The sequence below is a fragment of the Microcebus murinus genome, chromosome 22, assembly GCF_040939455.1.
Source record: "Microcebus murinus isolate Inina chromosome 22, M.murinus_Inina_mat1.0, whole genome shotgun sequence".
Lineage (NCBI taxonomy): Eukaryota > Metazoa > Chordata > Mammalia > Primates > Cheirogaleidae > Microcebus > Microcebus murinus.
Window position 1 is genome coordinate 3925526 of NC_134125.1, and position 20118 is coordinate 3945643.

The 20118-nt window shown below is 43.5% G+C and overlaps 2 protein-coding genes across 3 annotated transcripts in view; one reads left to right on the forward strand and one right to left on the reverse strand.

Annotated features, from left to right (window-relative positions):
• The window catches only part of TMEM132B (transmembrane protein 132B), a 309468-nt gene that overhangs the window by 172829 nt on the left and 116521 nt on the right, over positions 1-20118 (reverse strand). The window contains exon 1 of one of the 2 annotated variants that reach the window (XM_012782143.3): positions 7309-7475. The exons of the other annotated variant lie outside the window; for it this stretch is intronic. The gene's annotated coding sequence lies outside the window, so the exon portion shown is untranslated. Of the gene's footprint in view, positions 1-7308; positions 7476-20118 lie in introns of those variants that run through there. 2 annotated transcript variants of the gene reach the window in all.
• Positions 1-20118, forward strand: part of UBC (ubiquitin C) — a 423461-nt gene that overhangs the window by 111257 nt on the left and 292086 nt on the right. The window lies entirely within an intron of this gene.

A 20118-nucleotide genomic window follows, 5' to 3' on the forward strand; every position in this document is an offset into this window, starting at 1 on the left:
AACTCAACACTTCTTAAAAATTATCTCAAATCTGTTTACACACAAAATGCCCTCTTTTAATACATGCCTCCAAAATGTAGCCACATAGGTTGGGCAGGATTTGGATCAAAAGATAAAAAAAGGAGAAATGATATTGAAGAATTAGCCTCATCTAAAAGAAAGTTTTAGCAGCTGACGCCACCAAGGGGCAATTTGTGTTTTGACAATGACAAGCAGCACAATTCCAGATGAAATTTAAATTAGGTTTTTTGTTGTTGGTGGTTTATTTTCTCCCTCCAAACCAGGAAGTTAAATTCCAGGTGAATTTGCTCATGAATTGATTGACAACAAGAGCACAGTCAGCAGGGAGCACCTGCCTCATGCAGCACGAGAATACCCTTCCACCAGGCTAAGTGGCTCACAGCCCACCAGATTTGGAAGTGGGAGGTTCAGATGTTATATTCCCATAAACTTAGAAGTCCAATGCAAGGTTTAAATCCTGATTTATTTACAGATGTGGAAAGAGAAATTAAAATAAATGCAAACTTTCACGCTCTGTTTTCATTGTGGATTGGTTTATTCTTTTTTCATCTTTTATGTGGGTATTTTACACCTTGCAAAAATTGATTTACAAGAAATTTAAAGCTATACCTTCTCTTCTTTATTGTAGCCAAAGCCTCCATTTTATCTGAAATGGCAGTGTGAGGTTTACAGTCCTGTCCTACCATAACTCAGGCAAAATGCAATACAAATTATGTCTGAAAACTTATAGGGAAAGCCATAAACATCAGCTGCCAGGGCCTCATTTTGTCTTCCAACTGGATTGTAACAAAATACGATGTCCGAATTCAAGAGCGTTTTATGACGCCATGGGACGGTGTCCTGAGAGATGCACCATGGCCTCAGAAGCGGTGCCCTTCCCTTTAATCGCAAAACGTCATGTAGCAGCACCTTTGTTTTTCCCACTGGCAGGTAGACTATGTGGCCCGCATTCTGAATGTGCAATGAGGCCCTATTCAGTCCCTCTGCCTGTTTACTAGGGAGCCTGTCACCACCAGTTGGAAGGAGGTGGGCCCTGAGAGCACAAAATGAGGAAGGCTCAATGAGGCCCTGCTGAAAAGGGCCCCTCATCGCTGCCCTCCCTAGGAACCAAGAAGAGAATCCAGTTCAGGTTCAGAGAGAGCACAAGGTATGCGAGACAGAAGCTCTGTGGCTAAAGGATGCTCTGACTCAAAACGCCAATGGCAGATGTCTCCAAGGAAGCGACAAAGAGAGCTTCAGGCAGGAGGGAGGGGAGGGGATTAATATTTTCCTAGAGTGAAGCGACTCACAAGGCACTGGGAATCCTGGCAGCGACTGGTGACCCAAAGTGAGTGGGTGGATGTCACTGCTGTGCTTGGCACCCAAAAAACATTCCTGGACATGGGCCTTGGTGAGGACCACTGGGACCTGTAGCCTTGAACCCCAAGATGGAGCAATAGTTCTAGTTCCGGCTTCTAAGTTCTAATAACCCAACCTCTTCCCTTTTTCCCTCCAACCCAAAAGATAGTAACAGCTTCCTGCTGTTATTAATTTCTAGATTACTTTACCACACCCAATTTGCTTTCTCAGATGTTCCATCACCTGAGAAACTAATTCCCTTTATTAAAACCTCTCTGTTAAAATACCTAGAGGGATTTCTGTTTTCTTGGCCAGAGCCTGACTAATATATCCAATCACTAGTCACTTCCTCCTGTTATATTCCTATCACCATGTGAAATCAGCCTTTGTATTTTTACTTGTTTACTTATTTACCATCCTTTCTCTCTACTAAAATTCAAGCACCATTGAGAGTCAGTAGACATCAGTAGAGACTCTGACGTCCCATTTACTGCTAAATCTCCAGTACCTGGCAGGAGAAATTACACAGATGTTTTTGCTGTCTGTCAGTTAAGACTGCCTTGGCTTAATGCTTGAGAGAAGAAATCTCTCTGTGTTCTTTCTGAGTTTCTCTTTGGCTTCGTCCCAGGGTTGTTAATAGATACCATTTTTATTAACATAGCATTTGTCTATCACACTATCACTCCATTCATTTCCTCCTCAAATATCACATCGCTGTGGTCACTAAGCTGGCAGCTAGGTTTGCAAAGCAAAAAGCTAAAATCCTCAAACGGAAGGAGAAAATATCACTTAAAGGAGAAACATGCCATTTACAGGCTAACACACTTAGGTATATGTACCTGCTATGGCAGTTGATTATCACAACAGTTGTAAGATGGGTAATCTTAGACCTTTTTAAAAAATGATGAAAATTGAGGCATTGAGGAATTAAGCAATTTTAATATGGTCAAAGTTAGTATTCAAACCAGCTCTCTCCAATACCAAAGTATTTCCACTTCTTTGTATTGCCTGCCTGGCCTGGAAGGTCTACAATGAGGCCAAGGGGTTAGCCATGTGGAGGTCATCTGAATGTGTCGTGCTCACAAGGCCAGGTTCATGGACACAATTGCTGTATACCCAGTGAGGTTTTCATTGCTCTTTGGTCACAAGTGACTGTTATCTCGCTTCTCAGGTACCTTTTGCCAGCTTGGACCCCCAGGTAGAGCAGGAAGATAGGTATAGCTGGCCCAGAGCACCTCAACTCAGCTCCTAGCAAAACAGCCAGTGATCCATGCCTTTAAGGTAGTGATAAATGTGGCAGAACATTACTACCTATAAACATCCTTATATAACCCAGAGCCTCATGAGGAGTAGGCAGTGCAACAATATAGACCAAATGCTCTTTCAAGGAGGCTGGTTGCAGGTGGTCGTTTATCCAGTAACAACCAGCTGAGTGGGGTGACATTGTAAATTTCCATTCAGTTTGTCCTTTCAGTCATTTCTATTCCTGCCCCCACTGTATCCCTTCCTTGTACCCTGGAGAACAGAGCCTTCCTTCCACACTTTGAAACACGAGTCACTCACTACAGAACCAAAAAAGAAAGGTAGCAGATACTTGGATGTTGAATTCAAAAGCCACGAGTATAAAAGCAAGATGGGAAAAGTCAGGTGAGTTTCTCCCTTTCACAACTAAATAAAACATATCACAGGCTAGAAAGGAAGGAGAGACCATACAGACGGGAGAGCAGGAGGCTACCAGTGCCGGCTGGGCAGGAGGAGTGATGTTTGCCTTTGTCCCAAGTTTCTTTTCAACTCTCTAGCTGGGCAGCCCTGTGTGGCCAATTTGGGGTTCATAGGAACAGGAAGCAGATACGAAGCAAACAGGAAGCAAATGGAGAACAAACAGGAAGCAGATAGGGAGCTGCAGGAAGTAGACAGGGGCCAGCAGAAAGCAAACAGGAAGTAGGCAGGGGTAGACAGGAAGCAGGCAGGGAGCAGACAGGAAGTAGACAGGAAGCAAGCAGGGAGCAGACAGGAATCATACAAAGAGCAAATGAGAAAGTGCAGGTGACTCCTCTCAGCTCCAGCTTTGCATTCTCCTCTATCTCCCCCTATTGGCAGAGCCTAAAAAGGACCAGCTGGAAGGGCAAGTTTGGAACTATGAGTCAATAACTTAAAAATGGCACATCCCATTTAACAGAGGAGGAAACTGAGGTAAGAGGGGTTAAATCACACACCTAGCAAACAATGGTGGCAGGACAGGAATCCTGGCCAACCGGCTCCATAGTGTGCATTGCTAACCACCACTCTATACTGCTTTGCACTAAGGAAGTTGCAGGAAGAAAAAAGTCATAGTCCCAGAACTCTAGGATGCTCCATAATTCCTCCCTGGTCCAAAGGAAAGCATGAAGACCCTAGGGAGGTATATAAAGTAAAACCTAAAAGGTGAGGAGAAGAAGCCAGGAATCCAGAGTGGCTTGTCTCTATCGGAGGCTGTGACATGGTGCTAGGTATCCTGGAAAACTCCTAGGTAATGCAGTCTGTAGAATGATCAACAAAATAGAGAATACAGGAATAACATCGGTTCTGAGGAGAAAGATAAGGAATTTAGTTTGGACATATTTTAGTTAAGGTAAAGAGAAGATATATATAGGGAGACAGCTGAAAATATGAATGTGGAATCCAGAGGAGGTAGAGCCCTAATTTGTCTCCCCACAAAAGTAAGCTCTTTTTAGACAAAGTGCCCCATCATCAACTACCCCTGTATTCTCTCAGACAAGGATTCTTAACCCTGGCTGCATGAACATATGTATTATCCTTAGATCCACTCCCCCAGAGTATATTCAAATGGTCTCGGAGCCCCAAGATTTTTCTGTGTTCACTAGATGATTCAAATGAACAGCAGTAGAAAGAATCACCATTCTAAAAGTTTAAGGACACTACTAGGTACATAGGCACTTTGTGTATATTCATAAAATCGTCAAGGCAAGAAGAGCCACTCTTGAGGTAAGTCTTGGATCATGTACCACCAAGTCCACAAAGGATTAGAGATTCCTTTGTAAGTTACAGTGATGAAAAAGATATGGAAAAATAAGAGCAAATGGAAATTAGAATAGAATAATCATTATCATTTATATAATATTTATTTACCAAGCAGTATTCTGAGCATTTTGCAGGTATTAAAATGATTATCATCATTATAGTCACCATCCGCATAATCCTTATTATAGACCAAAAACTATTCTAAGCATTTTATAGGTATTAACTCTTTTAATCTTGACAATCTTTTCATTATGAGTATTTGGTTATTATCCTCACTCATAGATGACGAACCTTAGGCACAGAGCAGTTAAGCGACTTGCTTAAGATCACATAGCTAGTAAGAGTCAGAGGTGGAATCTGAACCAAGAAGTCTAGCTCCAGGCAGAATTCAGACTGTTAGCCACTATGCTCTGCTGCCAGAGGAAAGCTCAGATAGCAAGATCTACCTTGTAAGAGCTTAAGAATGACTAAAGGGAACTGTGAGTGTGGCTCTGAATTGCTCACCGCTCAGAGCACAAGATTAGATCACTAGTTGGAAACTATCCATAAGATGAAAGTAAGGAGCAAAGCTTTTCCCAGTGCTAAGAGAAATTCCTGTGGTGAGAGCCCCCAACTGGCCCCTGGGTGGCAGACAGCATTCCCACAGCACATCGAGAATCTATTAGGATGCTTCCGTCGTGGTCCTCCATGCAAGGCGAGGCTAGAACAACAAAGGATGATGAAGTGAATGCAGTTCTGCAGAGGACAAAGCAGTGTGAGCCACGACAGCTGACTGCTTTGGGATGGACTGGCTCAGTAGAAAAATAAAATCCAGAAAAATGATTCTACAAACTCCTACCTTCTCCACTCTCCCCATGAATGTGCTTTCTTCCCACACCAGCCAACATCTTAGGAAGAGTCAAGAGGCAGAAAACTTAAGACTATATTCTGGGAGTACAAATATTCTACCTAGATAATCAAAGGCAAATGCACAAAATTTAAAACACAACCAAGAGTATTGATCTTTTCTTTTATGATTTCTAGCACCGCTTTTATGCTGAGAAAGTCCTCCCCAATATCCCAAGATCAAACACACACTCACCTACATTCTTGCCTAGGTTTCTGTGGATGGTGTCTGTACATGACTGTGTGTCTCCACACTTTCATATTCAATTCTTCAATCCATCTAAAATTTCTATTGGTGTATCATGGGAAGTGAGAATCTGATAGAAGTTAAAAACTAGCATGCACTGAATTCAGTCAGCAGAAGGATCTTACGTGACTTCACAGTTTGGGTTTATTTTAATTGAATTTGAATGCTTTGTGTCAGGGTGCACACACATTCTCCAATTCACTGACACCCACTCACACCCCCTCTTTTCATTCATTCATGGTATATGCCTCAGCCTTGATCTTAGAGATAGCTTCCCCAAATAGCTAGCCACTGTCTCCAAACCATGTTTGTATAGCTTATCCCTCTCCCACTGATTTCTAATGCTCTCTGTCTGAATATGTCTCAGTCCTTTATAGAAACCAGAGTCTACTTGTGAACTATTTATTTAGCTCCTTCGCTCTGAGACTATACGCACGCCAATACATTGTAGCTGAAATTAATGTGGATTTACAACATAGTTCATTACTTAAGAGTGTTATGGACTGAATGATACCTCCCCCAAATTCATCTGTTGAAGACCCAAAGAATGTAGTGTATTTGGGGATAGGCTCTTTAAATGAGGTCATTAGGGTGGGCCCCAATTCAATATGACTGGTGTCCTCACAAGAAGAGGAGATTAGGACACAGACACACAGAGAAAAGACCCTGTGAAGACACAGGGAGGACACAGCCATCTACAAGCCAAGAAGAAACCTCAGAAGAAACCAACGCTTCTGACACCTTGCTCTTGGACTTCTAGCATCTAGTATGTAAGAAAATAAATTTCTGTTGTTTAAATCACCCAATATGTGATAGTTTCTTATGGCAGCCCTAGCAAACTAACACAGATATTGATATTCTTTATCAAAATTCCATTACTGAGACTTTCCTGTTTTCTGTCTTCCAAGTTACCTTCAGAATCATTTGGTTAAGTTGCCTGTGCCAGGACCCAAATGGACTCTTATCTGGAGGTGAGAATCTGCATGTTGGGACTGTGGATGCCTTTCAGCTTCCTGCAATATTTTTCTATGTATTTTCAAATTTTCTAGAATGAACATGTGCTGCTTATTCAATCTAAGAGAAATATTGACATTCTTCCTTTTAAAAGAAAGATATAGAATTTGATTTCAAGTGGCAGGCTGAGCACATTCACTCACTCACACATCTCCACAGAAACCCAGCTGAACAAAAGCATAAAAGTACAAAAAAGAAAAAACCTATTACCCAGAGAAATGGAGGAGGGGCATCTGCAAATAAAATATTTCAACAAGTGCATGAAAGATAATAAGTGTATAAAAGGGTGTTGATGGGCAAGACAGCAGAGGAAACCTTGAGCTAGAACATTCTGCATGTGCTGCAGAAGGTCTAGCGGATCCTGTGCCTGTTGGGATCCCAGACGGGCTCTTGACTCCATGTTGGCACAAGCAGTGAGGACAGGAGTGGAAAACGAGGCTGCTAGCAAGGGGAGTAACTAAATTCTGTAGATGGGACATCCGCCCCAGGTGCACCTCCTCCCTATGCCCCAGCCTGAATGAAAGATAAAATTCTTGGTGTTTGAAGAACTCTTCAAAAAACCAACTCTTCTCTAAGAATATTGGATTAGCCCTCCAGAGAAATGTCAGGCATCCAAGTGTGGGTGTTGGTGCTCACCCAAGAGGGATGGAGATAGAGTAGCCACTGTGCAACCACAGGGACCAAAGTCACACACAGAGCACACGATTCGGGAAGATGGAGGAAGACAGAGGAGCCAGCCACAACGCCAGGTAAGAGAATAAATAAAATAAAATCCTGCTCACCTAAGCCACTGTGGCCAGGGTTTCTGTTACTTGCAGCCGAACATGATCCTACATGATAAAAAAAAAGAAAGAGGTTGCATAAATCAGCTAAATCCTCGTCTTTTACAGAGAGAGCACTGCTGTCCAAGTTGATGAACTCAAAAATTCAAGGTAGGTGAATAGCTATAGAAGTAATCATGAGAAGTAATCATGAGCCAGACGTGGCTGGCTTTGGGGATGGAGGTTAAGGATACAGAGGAATGGGGCGCTATTGAGACCATTTTATTTTTGCCACATTCATGCGTGACTTGGAGGATGAATAGGGCTTTGCCTGCATGAACCCAATCCTAGCCGAGCAGGGGAGGACAGCGTGGGACGGAATACAGGAAACCTGAGCATGGGAGTGGGGCGTGGGGAGTGCCCTTAATCTGGACATCAGGCATCACCTGCCTGGGTGAGACGGCCACCTGCCATGGGGGAAAACAGAACCTCCCCACCCATCTCACTGCATACAGCTGCTGAGCTAGGAATTCTTCCAGCCTCTCCTGCATCCACCTGTGGCCACCTGACTAGTTCTTGCCAATGAAATGCGAGCAGAAGTGTCACATATCACCAAAATTGATAGCTTCTACCTTCCACCAGTGAGGAACAAGAGACACTGAGACCCTGGGGCATGACAGAGCCCTACGCTGGAAGGAGCTCGGGGCCCCGAATCTCCACGTGGAGGAACGTTGCCTGCCAGACATGAACACCCATGTCGGCTGCGAGCAAGAAACAGTCTTTTATTGTGTTAAGCCACTGCAGGGGGTTTATTTACTCCAGCAGCTCGTGATAACCAAATCATACAACATCGTATAGGCTTACAATTTGGACAGCGGTGGTTCCACCCCTACTAAAAAGTTGAAACAAATTGCATAGCACTTTCTTAATGTAAACTGTGCTTTTGTTAGCAAGAAGGAGATAAAGACACCCAGAGAAACAAAAGCGAAGAGCTGTTAAGCCAACATGAGAGATTTCTGCGGAGCACCAGATGTAGAGAGAGCATCAGTAAATGGATTAGAGAGACCGCTTAGTGACAGTAATTTTGACCTCCTATAGGCGCTGTCAGCTGTTAAACAGTAGGAAATTTTGATGACCTTGTTCTAATTTCCATTTATATTTATTCTAAATTGGACACCTTGGAGATTGTTTAAATAAGAGGGGAAAATTCACTAAGTGATCCTGACAGCTCCACCGCTGTCTGAATGGGAGGCAGCGGAAGCTTCCACGCGGCACAGAGACACCTGGGCTGCAGCCCCAGGTCTGCCGTCAGCTCAGTGTATGCACCAAGACAAGTCACTTCATCCCCCTGAGATTCAATTTCCCTCTGTGTCAAATGGAGTGTCACCTGCTGCCACCCATCAGGGGTACACCGTGAGGTGACCCAGCAGGGTGACTCGTTACTGTGCAACTGCACTCACAGGACTGTCACAGGGAAGCCCATTTACCTGGACTTCTCCCCAGCTCAGACTTGCCTTTCCTTCGTGTGGCCATCACTGAAATCAAAAACTATTCTTTCCTTTCACAAGAAACCCAAACCATGCAAAACAAAATTAGAATTTAAGGGCAGTCATAGCTTGGAAGTCTAGGGACAGCCTGGCTTCGTTTAAACAATGTCATCACCATGCATTTTCACAAGTGTTTTTTCGGTGAGTGAATGGATCAACCGTGGCACATTTGCAGAGTGTAGCACTGCTCAGCGACAAGGAAGAGTAAATGATGGGTATACACGACAACATGGATACGTCTTCAATATACTACCCTGAGTGAAAGAAGGCAACCTCAAAGGCTACTCACTGTACCACTACATTTATGTGACATCCTAGAAAAATCAGAACTAGAGGGATCAGAGCAGATCAATGATTGCTAAAGATTAGGGTCTGGGGAGACTATGGCTACAAAAATTCAAAATGAAGGCATAGGAAGTGGAGTGATGGAGCTGGTCTATGTCCTGATTCTGCTCATGTTTACACAACTCTATGCATTTGTCAAAAACTCATAGAGCTATATACCAAAAAGAGTGATTCTTAACTGAAAATAAATTTTAAAGTTATTTATTTTAAAGACGTATTTTCACCCATCACCTTGCTCTGTATTCCATGAAGCTGACTTTATTGTCCATGTCATAGTGAGATCAGCACTACCTAGCCTCACCTTTTCCTCCCTTCAAATCCAACAAGAACTGGTAAGGGTCTGTTTCTCAGCGTTGCAGGGAACAAAACCTCGGTGCATCTCGTTGTCTCTGATGGGTCGTCTGCCCATCCCTGAACCAATCACTACGGCCATGGGAATAGCCTGCTCTGGCCAGCCAGGGTCTCATTCCCCTGCCAAGAGCCTGGAGATAGAGTCCACTTTAGCCAAAATATGAGAAGCTGTCCCCCAAAGCATCATCATGGTACCATTTTGACAAGAAGAACAAAGAAGTTCTAGGAAGGTCCCACAAAAATCTATTTCTCAAAGGAAACAATTTGCACCACGTCTAGACTGATTTCCTACTGCCAGTACCACTCTCAACACCACTGGTATAGAAAAATAAAGATCTGGAATACGGCTGGCGTCGCAAACCAGACGCTTTAGCAGTCGCCCTGCAGAAACGTGTTACCTGTGCAACTTGACGTGCTGCGTTCAAAACACAAGCTGGAGACTCCGAACCCAGAGCCCAAAATAAACCAACATCCACCGAAAGACTAATATGTTTGCTCTAGGATACTGAGTCTTTGAAACTGATCTCAGCGGGAAGTGAGGAAACAGAAAGATAAACAGGGCCAGCTTCGTGGCACGCAAACTGTGCGTCCCCACAGGGCCCCGTGCTCAGAAGGAACCGTGTGTGGTTTCCTGCTCTGCGGTCCTGCTCTTCACCTCTGAAATTCCTCAGCGTCGCATCTCTGAACTTGTGCTTTGTAGGTGAGCTCTCATGGGACAGTGGCGCGTGCACAGGAGAAGAGGAGACATTGCAATATGCCGTCTGCCGTTCCCCCAGCACTCTTTGCAGAGAGCACTCACGGGGCAGAGTCCCAGGGGACCCACGCTATGTGGAGATCAGCAAGACTGATCAGGCACTTACCTGTACCTGAGTACAGGTAAGCATCTTGCACCTGTGACAAGAGAGCAGTGGCGCTGACAGCTTGGGGAAGCCGTGCTTTCTGTTCAAACCACAACTCACTTCAGTTGCAGAAAAAAGGGCAAAGATGTACCAAACACAACCAAGGAACCCAATCCTATTCTTTATTACCCTTGTCCCTTCCTGTGTTAGGCAACCACTTAATGCTAAGGTTGACACACAAGAGATGGCACACATGGGACAACCTAGAACTCCTGTTCCTGTCAGTCCTTTCTTACTCGCCAGGAAGCTGAAGGCAGAGGGTGCCGGTGGGGTGTGCGAGTATCAAGAAATAAAATAAAACAGTTCTGCACGGCATTTTCACTGTTCTGGTAACAATGAAATACACAGGCATGCGCGAGCTACAAAATACAGACTGTGGAACTTTGAAGACTCCGCATATGCCCTCACCGCTCTTATATTCGCCTTTAAAACTGGTTTTCCACAATAAAAAGATAAATGGTAAAATTCATATTCATGATTTAAGATTTAAATTTTCCTTTTGTAGAATGGCATTAAATAGCAAATAAAACCATGACAAGTTGAACAAGAGAGCTCAGAAGGAAGGGGAAAGGCTTTATATTTGAGTACTTTTAATGGCCCTTTTCCCCTGATTTTTGAACAGGAAGCTGCATTTTCATTTTGCCCTGAGCGCCGCAAATCATGTAGCCAGCCGTGAGGACACACGAGTTAACCCACCAGAAAATATAATCATGCCACAATCACCAGCTTCCTCCCAACACTTAGGCCAGAGGTTAAGAAAGCAGGCTCCAGGGACTCTATCTGCGTCACAGACATATTTTATTTTACCTACTCAGTGGTTTTCTAAAAATTGAATTAGTCACACAAAAATCCAGATTCCTGGCTTTTCTTTAAAAATACAATAAGCTTTCACTAGGCTGGGCGTGCATTCTCACCCAGTGACAACCGGCTTGGGCAGCGGCATGGTTGCTGTTCTGCCAAGTCACAGCTTGCCACAGTCCCCGCCACTCCCTGCCGCCCCACTGCAGCTCTCTCACTCACACAGCCCCTGCCTGGCCTCCTGCCTGCTCTCCGGGACGAGCCCAGCACTGGGGACCGCAGGGCCGGGAGGTGGAGACACAACCCCAGGATCCGCGCTGAGTCACAGCCCCAGACTTAGTTGTCCTGCCCCATGGATGTGATTAATCTCACCTGCCTTATGTAGCAGGTTGAACTATGTCTCCTAAAAATATGTTTTCGAATTCTAACCCACGGTAACCTATAAATGAGACCTTATTTGGAAATAGGGCGTTTGCCAATATAATTAATGATCTAGAGAAGAAATCATCCTAAATCCAATGACAGGCGTCCTTACGTGAGAAAGGACAGGGAGGCTTGAGACGCAGGGACACAGGAGAAGGCCACACGAAGACGGTGGCAGAGACTGGAGTGATGCGTCCACAGACCAAAGAGCGCCAAGGATCACTGGCAACACCAGAAGCTGGAAGAGAGGCCTGGAGCAGATTCTGCCTCAGAGCTTTCAGAAGGAAACACCTCGCCAACATCTTGATTTTGGGCTTCTGGCCTCCAGAATAGGTGACAATATATGTGTGTTGTTTTAAGCCACCAACTTTGTGGTAATTCGTTGCAAAGGCCACAGGAAACTAACACATCTTATAAAATAATAAAACACCATTAACCCAGGCTAGCTTGGCGAATCCAAAATTACTCGTGGAAAATCTTTTGTTCTCTTTCTTATTTTCTTTGAATACAGCCTGCTATTTTCCAACACATGGAGTAACTAGAGGACGGGAAAACAAACGGTGCCCAGTCTCTGTGGCTGTTTGCTAGAGAACCCGCTTTAGGGAATCTGTAAGACTGTTTTTTAAGGGTTAAGGGGTTAAGCATTTAAACAGCATGACCTCAGCTGCCTTCAACATCCATTCTACAATCCTGTTGACCATCAACAGCTTGAAAACCCCTTTCACCTACCACACACACACACACAAAAAAAACCTCGAGTCCACTTTCTGTCTGAATTAATTTCTCAGACGAATCCCACAGAGGTTCCAGGGATGCAGGAAGGAGAGACCTGGGACGAAAAGGGGCACGCAGCAGCCCGGCGTGCTGTGCGGAGCTTGCTCCTAACTGGGAGGAGAACACAAACGTCCTCAAAAAAAAACCCGATGAACAATAAAGGAAAGTAAAATCTTTATTGTCAACTTGCCTGACACAAGCTGTAAGTGTTGCGGATCTCAGAGGAAGAAGGGATCAGCCCTGGCTGGGAATGATCACAAGTTTGTCAGGGGTATCCAAAAATAAAACGGTGGCAATAATAACATTAATAGTAATAACTAGGAATGTCACACACCCACTAAGCGCCAGTCACTGTTCTAATGTATTAACATGTATAAACATGTTGTGATACATGTATTGACATGCTCTAAATGTATGAACATGTATTAGCTCTTTATACATTTATTCTTTACACAATCCTGTGAGATGGGATATTATTCTCATGTTGTTATATTGTTAATACTATTATATAATTATTCCATAAGTATGTAATATTATACCCATTATATACAGGATGTCCCAAAAGTCACCATGCATAGGGAAAATAGGAAAAATTGTAGTTAAATGTAACTTTATTTACAAAACATTCATTATGAATTTCCCATTTTCCCTATGTATGTGACTTTTGGGACACCCCGTAGCTTCAAAAATGAAGGCACAGAGATGTCAAGAAACTTGCCTAAGGTCACACAGCAAGTAAGGTGTGGAGCCAAGACTGGGCTCTGGATGGAGTCTGGGCTTTTCCCACTATTCTCTCCTGGTTCCTGGAATCTGTAGCTTCTGCTTATTTCCCTGTTTGGTCCGACCCTGCCAGCTGCTTCCTGTGTAATAAGCCCCAAGTGTGAGCTGGTTCCAGATTTCATCCCAAAGCAAAAAAGGGCTCAATTATTGCTTTTAGCTGATAATAGGACCTCAAAACCTGTGGACTAAAACCCATAAAGAACTCAAGGAAAGAAGCAGAACGTCTCTCATCACACTGACCCCAGGGGCTAAGCCAGGAACCCCGTCACAGGTAAAATAGCTTCTGAACAGCAGCTTTGGGGGATTTTGGGGAAGGGGAAGAGCCCAGAATGCTCTCGGTCCCTTTCCCTTGCAGGGAATTCAGGGCTGCAGAGTCAGCTGCGGATGACGCGGGCGCAGGGGACAGCGCTGCAGGGGGCGGGGGTCAGGGGTCCAGCCCGGCGCTAACCCTAACCCTAACCTCAACCCCGCCCGCCGGGCGTCCCTGTCTCCGCCCGCGCATGAGCCGGCCCACGTGCGGCGACACTGCCACCCAGCGGCCGAGGCCCCAACACTGCGGGAAGCAGGTGGCCCATCCCCGACTTCCAGAGATGAAAGCGAGACTGGGCCGACAGGGGAGCCTGCACTGATGCCCAGCGCCGCTTTCAGAAAACCAGTGAACAAACGCAATGACTCACGTGACCAGACTGTTGCCAGTAGCAGCAACTCGGCTCGGATGGGCTCACGGGAGAACGGGAGTCGCCGACCCCACCACCAGCCTGGGGCAGAGAGACGCCAGGCTGCCACCCGCGCCACGCGGGCTCTCTGCACTCGGGAAGGACCGAGACGCCGCCCGGAAGGCGCAGAAGCCGGGTGTCCCATGCACGAGGTGACCTGGAGATACGCCTGGGTTTTCCAGCAGACACGCGGGGGGCCACAGACCGGGGAACCCCAGGATGGCTGAACCCCTCTGGCAGGCGCCTCTGCAACCAAACTCTTCCCTCCCCTCCCGTTGTCCACTCCTCTCACCCTGAGAAATCACAAAAAGGAGAAGGACTGGTTTTTGCCTGTATCTGTCATTCCAGAGAAATGACAGATGAAAATCAGGTCGTTTTATGAAAGGGCAGGGAAGCCAGGCCCAAGAAGCAGCCCCGGCATTTGGCAATAGCCTTGACATGAGGGATGGAAGCGTGGAGAACAGGCAGCTCTCTCACGAAGTACGGCTGCAAAGGGAGAATCCCAGTGGGACACAGAGGACGCTCCCTGGGAGTCAGTCCCCAACCCTCTCCTTCAGCCCGCCCGCTCCACTCCAGCATCCCCAGTGGAGACAGAGGTGATGTCCTTCCAGGACATGGCACTGAACATCTCCCGTGGAGTCTGGAGCTGAGACCAGGGCACCAAACCTTCAGCTTCATCCAAATCCCCCGATTCCTAATTCTTGTCCCCACGATGTCCCCATCAAATATCATGAAGCTGGTGTTTCCCACCCAGGTTGCTAGGACAACGGAACATCAGAGTGTGCTCCATCTTGAGTTCATACCACCTTTACTGAAAGCAGGTCAGCGAGGAGGGCGGGTAGCCTTTTCAACACACTGGAATACTGACATAGAGATTGTAGAGCCTCAGACCAATCGCTCAGGGGAGGAGAAATTCTTCTCCACAAAAGCAAGACACAGATCACACATCTTCTGAGTTCAAAGGGATGGGGCCAGGCCAAGTGCTGAACTCTCAGGGGTCTTTTACTTATTATCAGGAGATGAGTAGCCTCCGCAATATCTATTTCTCTTCTCTCCTTTTGAGGAAAACCTTGGTGATTTGGTCATAAATGGGCACGTGACATAATTCAGGCCATGAAAGGAGATGGAGACTCTCTGGATTTGTGCAGAGACTCCCTGGAGAGACTTCCCCACCCCCCGCACCCCCTCCCAACACAGCAGTGTGAGGGTGAAGGCCGGGAACACCGGATGTTACTGCACTAAGTGGGGAGCCGAGAGCTGCAGGGCCGTCAGCACCATGGAGAGCAGCCCAGGAGTCAGAAAGACTCTTTGGAGAGATGGTCTGAGCTGCAAGGTGGAGCCGCTACCCCCTATATGAGGAATCCTCATATACCCACAACTCCTGCCATGAGGTGCACAAAAGAAGAATCCACGACATTCCACGGGGTCCTATGACTTGTGTAGGAAGAAGAGAAACTCCCACCGGAAGACAGTGAGGGAGTGTTCCAACTGAAAACTTTTCATCTAGAAAAAAAGAAAAAAAAAAAAAAACCAGAAGTTTTGTTAAAAATACACCCACAAGGGGAAAGAATACAAGAGGTGAACACCTTCTTAACATCATAAAAATGAACCGGTTTCAGGCCAGGCGTGGTGCCTCACACCTGTAATCCTAGCACTCTAGGAGGCCGAGGCAGGCGGATTGCTCAAGATCAGGAGTTTGAAACCAGCCTGAGCAAGAGTGAGACCCTTTCTCTACTATAAATAGAAGGAAATTAATTGGCCAACTAACATATATATAGAAAAAATTAGCCAGGCATGGTGGTGCATGCCTGTAGTCCCAGCTACTCGGGAGGCTGAGGCTGCAGGATTGCTTGAGCCCAGGAGTTTGAGGTTGCTGTGAGCTAGGCTGATGCCAAGGCACTCACTCTAGCCTGGGAAGCCCCCTGTTTCTGGAATTTTTTGCAAAAATGTCAAATCTCTGATCAATAACTTTCAAATGCCACAATCTATGCATTCAAATAGTAATTCTTTGAATACTTAATGAATAAATATATTGAAAAAAGATTAATTCCTAATCATTTCTCCAATGTTGTCACTTCTTCCAAATAGTTAGACACAAAAGGAGGTGGTCTGTGCTGGAAAACTCTTCCTGTTTCCACTGCACGGTGCTTGGAAAGTCCTTCTGCCCCTGCCTGGTTTGAGAATTCTGCTCACAGTACATCAAAATGCTCATGTGTTAATGAAAACTCAAAAGGCTTATTGTCATCTGGGATGTTGTGCTTTTCTCTGGGTTTCATGTACTTGCGTCTTTACCTTGTGCATATGTTCCCTGCTGTGAAAAATGTAAGCAACTGGCAGATGTGTCCTGAGAAATCATTTGCATTACTTATTCAATTTGCAAAAACCGTAAATGTAATGGGATTGGAGCCTCAGGCTATGACATCTACCCCTTGGACCAGCTATCTCAGTGGAAATGACCCCAGAAATGCTCTCTATTTTGCATTTCAGGCAAGCAACTTTCTACACCAACAGCTCCAAGGCAAGAACTGATCCAAAGGAGTTTTGTTTGAACCCCCATTAAAGTTGGGGTGCTTTCCCACAAAACGAGATGACACATCTCACCTTTCAGGCTGACAAAGATCCAAAGACCAGACTGTTGGAGTCTAGTCCAGTTTGGTGTAGCTAGGGAAAATAATCTCATTCTTCACTGGAGGGAGTAAAATTGATAATTTGGCAAAATCCATCCAAAACTAATCTGCATACACCCTTTGATTGATTAATTCCACTTCCCAGAAATTAACCTACTAATATACCTGTGCACATGTGAAATGACATGCCCATAAGGTGGTTCTTTCTTGAAAGTAATGAGTATAGTAGATAATGCTTACATAGAGTTTGCAATGTACCAGGCGCTATTAAGCCTTTATGTGCATTAGTTCATTTCGTCCTCACAGCAACTATAAGAGGTAGGTGGGTGCCACCATTAACTCTATTAAAAGACCAGGGAGCTGAGTGGTACAGTGAGTGGTTCAGTTAAGTAATTTGCCCAATCATTTTTATAGTGGCAAAAGACTGGAACCAAGCCAGTGCTCATCAGTCGACGTGAAGCCACATAAGTTATGGCCAGCCACACTATGGAATGTGAAATGACAGCACTTGAAAAAAATGTAGCTCTTTATGTTAAAGAAAGCTCTCCGAGACATATTGTGTGTAAAGTGGAAAAAAACAAGGTAAAGAATGGTATCCATGGTTTGCTATTAATACTATCTCTGAAGGCAAAGCAAACTATATATAGCATAACATATACAGTATATATATATATATGTTTATGCATAGAAAAATATATTTGTATGCTTTTCCATGCATAAAATACCTCTGAATACATTAGGAAAAAAGCTCATAATGTTGGTTGTCTGTGTGAAAGAAAACTGGATTGCTGAGGGGTAGGGTGGGACATTTTTATCATTGTAATCATAATCACTTTTTTGCATTATAATCACTTATGTTTTTTGAAATTTGAACCATATGAATGTATTATGCCTTCAAATATTTTAACAGTTTTATTGAGGTATACTTTATACACCATAAAATGTACCTATTTAAAGTGTACAGTTCAATTAGTTTAGTGAATTTATACAATGTGCGACCATAACCACAATCCAATTTTAGAACACTTCCAACACCCCAAAATTTCTCTGTGTTCATTGATGGGTAACCTCCACTCCTAGTCACAGCCCCTATCAACTACAGATCTGCTTTGTGTCTCTCTAGTTTTGCCCGTTCTAGAGATTCATATACATATAAAGTCATACAATATGAGATAGGTTCACACATGCCCAGACCATGAAAATTAAAATAAATACCTAACTCTTTAATGCCAAGACACTGATGAACATCCACAAGCATCAAGAACACCCAGGAAAACATGACCTCACCAAACAAATTAAATAAGGCACCAATGGCCAAACCTGAAGCAATGGAGATATGTAACGTTTCAGAAAAAGAATTCAAAATAGCTGTCCTGAAGAAGCTCCATGTACTTCAAGACAACACAGAAAAGGAATTCAGAAGCCTATCAGAGAAATTTAACAAAGAGATAGAAATACTTTTTTTAAAAAATCAAGCAGAAATTCTGGAGCTTAACAATGCAATTGAGAAACTAAGAAATACATCAGAGTCTCTCAACAACAGAATTCACCAAGCAGAAGAAAGAATTAGTGAACTAGACAACAGGCTATTTAAAAATGCACAGTCAGAAGATAAAAAGGATAAAAAGAATGAAGCATACCTACAAGAGCTAGAAAATAGCCTCAAAAGAGAAAATCTAAGAGTTATTGGCCTTAAAGAGTGGGTAGAGAGAGAGATTGGGGTAGAAAGATTATTCAAAGAAATAATAACAAAGAACTTTCCAAACCTATAGAAAGATATCAATATTCAGATACAAGAAAGTCATAGAATACCCTGCAGATTTAGCCCAAACAAGACTACCTCAAGACATTTAATAATCAAGTTTCCAAAAGGGAAGCAAGAAAAAAGAAAAAAAAATAACAAATAAAGGAGCTCCAATACATATGACAACAGACTTCTCAGTAGAAATCTTACAGGCCAGGAGAGAGATGCATGACACATTCCTAGTGCTGAAGGAAAAAAACCTTAACCCTAGAGTATTATATCCTGCAAAAGTATCCTTCAAACATGAAGGAGAAATAAAGACTTTCCCAGGCAAACAAAAACTGAGGGATTTCATCAACACCAGCCCTATCCTACAAGAAATGCTATTGATAAAAGGAGTTCTTCAATCTGAAAGAAAAGGACATTAATGAACAATAAGAAATCATCTGAAGGTAAACAACTCATTGGTAACGGTAAGTACACAAACACAGAAGACTCTATTGTTGTAATTACAGTGTATAAACCACTCACAGCTTGAGTAGGAAGAATAAACAACAAACCTATCACAAATAACTACAATAACCTTTTGAGAGATATACAGCATAAAAAGATATGGATGGAAACAACAAAAAATTAAAAAGCCAGGGGAGGGGGGAAGTGGAGTTAAAGAGTAGAATTTCTGTTAGATTTTGCTTATTTATTTGTTTGTAAGCAGAGTCGTCATATGTTTAAAATAATTGGTTATAAAATGTTTTTGCAAGTCTCATGGTAAATCAAAAAGCTTACAACAGATACACAAAAAATAAAAAACAAAAATTAAAGCACACACCAGAGAAAATCACTTTTAACAAAGGAAGACATTAAGGAAATAAGAAAGAAAGAGAGGACCACAAAACAATCCAAAATCAAATAATAACATGGCAGTACAAAGTCCTTACCTATCAATGATAACATGGAATGTGACAGACTAAACTCTCCAACCAGAAGGTACAGAGTGGTTGAGTGGATAACAGAAACAAGAGCCAACCATATGCTGCCTACAAGAAACATACTTCACCTATAAAGATACATATAGACTGAAAATAAAGAGACTGAAAAAGATATTCCAGGCAAATGGAAACCAAAAAAGAGCAGAAGTAGCTATACTTCTATCAAATAAAATCTATTTCAAGACAAAAACTGTATAAAGAGACAAAGAAGGCCATTATATAATGATAAAGGTGTCACTTCAGCAAGAGGAAATAAAAATTCTAAATATATATGCATGCGCACCCAACACTGGAGCACCCAGATATATAAAGCGAACACTATCAGAGCTTAAGAGAGAGACAGACCCAATACAGTAATCACTGGAGACCTTGACACTCCACTTTCAGCACTGGACAGATCACCCAGATAGAAAATCCACAATGAAACTTTGGACTTAATCTGCGCTGTAGACCAAATGGACCTAATAGCTATTTACAGAACATTGCTTCCAACAGCTGTTCTTCGCCTCAGCTCCCAGATCGTTCTCAAGGATAGACCATATGTTAGGGCACAAAACAAGTCTTTAAAAACTTCAAAAAATTTGAAATCATATCAAATAGTTTCTCTGACCACAATGGAATAAAACTAGAAAGCAATATTAAGTGGAACATTGGAAACCATACAAACACATGGAAATGAAACAATATGCTCCTGAATGACCAGGGGGTCAATGAAGAGATTAAGAAGTAAATTTAAAAATCCCTCGAAACAAATGAAAATGAAAACACAATGTATCAAAACCTGTGAGATACAGCAAAGGGAGCAATAAGAGGAAAGTTTATAGCGATAACTGCCTAC